The sequence below is a fragment of the Xiphophorus maculatus genome, chromosome 15 (genome assembly GCF_002775205.1).
Source record: "Xiphophorus maculatus strain JP 163 A chromosome 15, X_maculatus-5.0-male, whole genome shotgun sequence".
NCBI classification, from domain to species: Eukaryota; Metazoa; Chordata; class Actinopteri; order Cyprinodontiformes; family Poeciliidae; genus Xiphophorus; species Xiphophorus maculatus.
In genome coordinates this window covers 14,438,643-14,444,642 of record NC_036457.1, presented here as the reverse complement: position 1 = coordinate 14,444,642, position 6,000 = coordinate 14,438,643, and positions in this window count along the sequence as shown.

Genomic DNA, 6,000 nt, shown 5'->3' with positions numbered 1-6,000 from the left:
AAGCCTGGTTTTGTTTTGTATAAATGAATTTGTTTGTAGTTTATATCAAAAAACACTATTTCATATGGACATTAAAGTCTTGAAGTTGCGTAACAACCCATAAATTTAATTTTAACCTCATGCATATAAGGAACTATGTGGCTCTTGTCCACATATGTGGCTCCTCCTAACTTCAGCCCTGCTGTTATAATTCATATGTTTGTACTTAAGTCTGGAAAATAAAATTATGTAAGTCCTTCTTTGAATACTGTATCACATGTATCAACAAAGAATAAATGCAAAAGCCCTCTCCATGTCCCCTTCAATTACCTTTCCCAGTCTTGTTATGAGCAGAGACTGCATTTAACTTTAATCATGGTTACCGTTCGTATCAAAACAACTTCCTCACCGACGTCACTATTGGAAGCTACGGTAGGTACACTAAATATATGACAAAATGGAAAACAAAGAAACAAACAAAAAATCTTCTAAGATGTCATAAATAATCTCAGAACTTTTAAAACAATGGGACATGGGATTCTGAAGCTGCTGCTTTTCTAACCGCCTGTGGGAGGCAGATGTGCCGCCATGACTTGGGTGGGTATTCGTTTTCACCATTTTTTTGGTTGCCCAATACAATAATAACAAGCTAAAATCATTTCTGTTTGCGTCTCTGCTTGTCAAATTGCATGATGCTAATTTCCTCTCCTTCTTTATTAAGGGAAGCAACCCACTTTCCATATCCAAGGAAATCCACAAATGGCTTGCTTTAACTGCAACAGGAAAGTGTGTAATCGGCAATTTAAGCACGCATAAACTGACTGTGGAAGTTACAAATATAGTCACAGTAAATACTATCCTTAGTTGAAATAAAAGCACAAAATAGAGCAGATAATGTCTAAATAGAGCCTTATTGAATTCAGGTGGAAAGTTCCAGAGTCTTCAGAAATCAACTTACTCTTGTATAGACTTAGAGACATTTTAGTTGTTTGGCATTACAGCGCTTTATATAACAGAAACTGATTCAAAATTCAGAGACAAGGTTTCCATGCAGACTTTAGGTTACGTTCAAAAGTAAAGATATGATCATCTAAGTAAAGTGGATGTAAATGGGCATCCTTGAAAGAAATGGGCTTTTAGAGCCAAATGCATTCAACAGAAAGCGATCTGGGAGTGGATTTAATAAGGTGACATATAAAGCTCCCTGTGATTCTCATTATGCTTTTTGTTTAAGATGAAAATGACAAGCACACTGAGTTGCATTCAGCTCGGGTGAGCCACTGCAGCAATATCCAGGCCTAATAGCACTTAAAGTTCTGCCTGCAGGCACACACACATGCACACACACGACTGAGTGCGTGCTGCTGTGCAAGCCCTCGAACATCCACGCTTTTTAGGCCAGCCTGTTACGAAGGCGAAAGGCTTCCTCAGACAGGGAGCACAAATAAAACCGAATTAGCGTGTGAATCATGGAATAAATGACTGCGCCCACAAAGCAGAGGTAAAAGATAGACACGGACTGACACTAACACACACAACCTGTCTTTGTTGTGCTGCACACACAATACACTTTCTAAAAACCAGTTTGCTTTTAAAGGATGAGGTTTGGGTCTTTGTCCGGTGGTGTTTTGTGAAGTTATGTCGTCCTTCTCAGTGGTGGACAAAATATCAGAAATATCCTCTTGGAGGACTAAAGTTTTCCTTATTGTTATGCAATTCAACATGCCAGAGAAGTAAAAATAACCTCTGAGACTCAGGAGGGGGAATAAAGTAACAGAAGCTCACCTCTCAGTTTTTCTTACAACATTTACTGAAAGCACAGTTGGTTGTAATAAAATTACAGGAACGCCTGCAGTGGTGTAATTAATTACCTGACTAATGATCATAGTTGCAAAGAGACCTTGGCTGGTAGAAGAAAATAACATAATTCTTAAAGAGAAATAAATGCTGGTGTTTGAGAAACCCAGTCAATTCTTTAGCTTCTTTTGAAATGTAATAAGGCATAATTTATTATTCCGCTATTTGATGTAACTTTACCTTATTATCTTTACACCTGCAGTGATAAAGATGTCCAGAAGCTTTCAGATTTCAAGGATTAAAACTTCATCAAACAAATTCCAAACCATTGCCACATTTCCTGATTGTCATTGTAAATCCCCTCTTGACTCAACCAGCAAAACCTTTTCATCCAGTAACTACTGACTGTTCTCCACAGCTGTTGCCCTCTAAGTGCATTTCAGAATTGCTGGTCAGGTAGGAACCATGCAGATCATCAGAGACCTGGAGGCTTAGTATTATCTAACTGGCAGCGTTTGGTTTCTCTGTCTTCTTAAAATATAAGTGCAGAAACATTTGGCTATTTCCCATAAGATTCACTATGGATTCACAATATAAATGTATAGATGCAGACAGTGCCAAGCCACTGTCAAGAACAAATTCACCACCATCTTGAGGACTGGGAGTGTTTCTGAACAAAGCGAATGATGCTGAGTAAGGCGAAAGCTGTTTTCTTGCTAGACCAGCACATCAAGAGATTAGAGGCTATCTTTTAACGTGTTGCTGAGTCTGGACCTCTGTGAGCCCGTCCTAAATATTAGAGCAGAAACGTATTTGCCAGATTAAACAGCTTGACTCCCTAATAACAACAGCAGAACGTTAAGCCCCTCCCACCTTAAGGGATTTCTGCATTCTGACTTTCCTATGTGTACAAGAAAATTATGAAGAAAGCTTTTGCTAACAATTTCTGCTTTTGGTTTTAATTAATCTTTTTCAGTTTTTGCAGTTAAGTTAGTTGTTTTTGCTCTGTACCGTTCACAGTTTAGTCCTGCTTGTTGATGAGAGTATGATCCTTGGATACATGCACTGTACCATCTCTCTTTGTTGGAACAAACTTAAATAGTTGAATATTTTTGATTTACATTGAGTGGAGTTTTTTTGTTTTTATTGTATAATTGCTTAAGTGCAATGTAACCATAGACAGTATCAGCTTGAATTTATGCCAATCCGTACAATATTTGACTAAAACATTAAAATTGGTTTGGGAATGAATAAAGAGAACTAATTCTAAGATTCTGGAATTGACCCGACCTGAGCTTAATTAAAAATGCATGACCTAATCCCAGTCTGTGCCAGAAAACTATTTCGTTCAAATAAGATCCAATATTTCTTATCAGAGGTCTAATATCAGTCAATCATATCCATGATATTATTGACGATCCCAAACGTGTGTAGTTTCTCTGCTACTTTATGTATTTACAGTTTTGACCATTTGTGCACCCAGTGTTTGTTCTTTGTTGTGAGATGCCGGTATGTAAATAAACTCAGTTGCATTGAACTGAATTTCAACTGCACGTTCTCTGTCTAATTCATTTTGTATTTTCATCTTTTTAATGCTGTCTGTGTTTTTAATCTGGTGTTAAATGAAAATAAAATATGCTTTTCTTCTCGAGCAATTCCCTGCTCCTGACCCTCTTGAGCTTCACTCCCTCTACGTTCCCCGTTTTGTGAACTATTTTTTTCTCTTTATTTCTTACTCTCTCTTCTCTGGTTCCATCTGTGCTATGCCTATTGGATTTAATCCATTTATTTTAATTTGATCCATTTCAATTGTCATCACGAAGGGACAAAAGTAATAAGTTTCCAGCTGCCTAGGCACTGGAAAGGACAGACTTTGACATATTGCAAGGGATCTACATGCAGATTATTTTTAGACAAGCAAATGTGAGGAAACAGAAGAGGGTCTGTGTTTTTCTTGAGTGTGTATGCGTGGGCTGAGAGGCTGACAGGAGCAGCAATCCTCTGACATCTGGCTCAGAGAGATAAAGTTATGAACACATACTATCTAGGTATCTCTAGGATGCTGTTTTCTATCTTTCCCTGTGTTTTCATTTTGCTGTTTCTCTCCGGCTCTTTCTATTACATTTTATCGGTGTCAAACTCCAGCGTGGACTTGCTGATGACAGGAATGGCGGATATGTTGACAACACCGCAGACTTTCAAGCAGACGGTAATCAGAAAATGACAAGACAATTTAGATCTTATTCAGTGTTTATTGGCCAAATGTGTAGAGTCTAACACAGACATATCTAATGTCTACTTGCCTTCTTTCAGTGTTAAATTCTTCTTGGCCTTGTTTGCCATCGTGTCAAAAATAGTCGTGCAAGAGTCTACAATGTATGTACGAACTTTTGTGGATTTTTTTTTTTGCTTTTTCATTTTACATCACACAAAATCTGTACTGGATCCTATCACTAAATGTTCCTGTTCAAGCTGTTTTGTTGATTTTTTATTTTCCTTATAATAAAAAAAATCAAATAAATATTTGTGTGCATATGTCAATGTGAGTTAGTTCTGTTAATTCTGAAAATGTGACATACAAAATAATTAACTCCCCCCTAATCCTAAAAGAAACAGAACAAATAAACAAACATTGTTGCTGTGTGGATAAAACACAAGCAGTAACAGATTGATGCATTTAAAAACTTTAATCATAATAAAAAGATTCCGCATTAATTATTCATTTTGTCAGGATCTGTGTTTTCTGTGTTCATTTAGAGTTCTTTGTGTCCTTGAGTCTCTTCGTTGTCCTGTCCTCCTCTTGATTGTTCCCAGGTGTGTCTCGTTTCTGTGATTACCCTCCCATGTATTTAACTCCGCCTGTCTTCCTTGTTCCTCGTCGGGTCCTTGTCGTTGTCAATGTCTTGTCGATGCGTCTCTGTGCGAGCTGCCTGTTGTTCGTTGTTTTGGACTGTGAGTTTCATCATTAAATCACCATATTCATCTTACCTGGGCCTGCCTCACCACCCTTCACCGAACCACCTCATGACACCTTTGGGCTGTTCCTTTTTCACATGGATGATTATAAAAAAAAAATAGCCCTGAGTGATTTTTAAAACCAGAATTGGATGTATTAATTTCTTTAATCCACATAGAATCAAAATGATGCACACAGCCTCAAATGTTTGACTCTTAGCAGTTCGCCATGAACAAGCAAAGCAAAACAGACCCCTAGCATTACGCTACCGCTGCCGTGCTCAACATGCTGAACCTTCCTTCTGTCATAGTGACCTAATAGCAAAAAAAAACCCCATGTACTTTGGAAGTGATAAGGTAGATTAAAATTGAGCTTTTGGAATGATCCTGACAACAACCCTGATTAAAACGTAGACCAATAAAAGATGCCTCATGCCTACATTGGTTGTATCACTGTAAATTTATTTAAAATATATACATATCTGTGATAAGTAATTATTAAAGATATTAGATTTAAAAAAACCCATTTTTAAAAAATATGATTACATCCATTGGAAATTTATGTTTACTCTAAAATCAACCAGTAATTATTATCTTCAGAGCACCTACTTCATGTCGTGGCATCATCTTCGGGAGGCGCAACCCCAATTAGCCTGGTCAGTGACCTTAATAAAGAGTAGATGATGATGTGTGGCAGGGAACAAAAATTGAACAAGCGAAATTGCTGAGCAACGGAGAGGAAGACGGCGAAACAGAAAGGAGGGGAAAGAGCAGGGAATGGCTGAAAGAAGGCTGACAATGTATAAAATAAGAAGTTTAGAGGGAAACGTGGCGGTGGATTTTGATGGATTGATGACTAAGTAAGACGATAAATAGAAGAAGAGACTGAAGGATGAATGGGTGGATGCCTCGACACATGGCCCCAGGGAATCAGTCATTATACATGCACCTGTCACTCAAGATTAGAGGCATAATTAAACTCCTGTCGCACGGCGTGGGGCTCCGGAGTGTGCTTGCGCGTGAATGTGTATTTGTTTGCGCACGCATCCTTATACCTGGGAGTTGTTTTTCCGTGTGCGTGCGTGCGTGCGTGGGAGGGACACACTGTGACAGAGATTGATGGCGAGGGGAAAGCAGGCCATTATGTTGTGTAGCTAAAGCACTGATACCCTCTCCACCTCAGTGTCTGTTTAAGCTACTGGCCATATTATAGGCGTGGCACAATTGACCCCTGAAGCGCGCAGACTTTCACTGACTCCTCTACTTTTA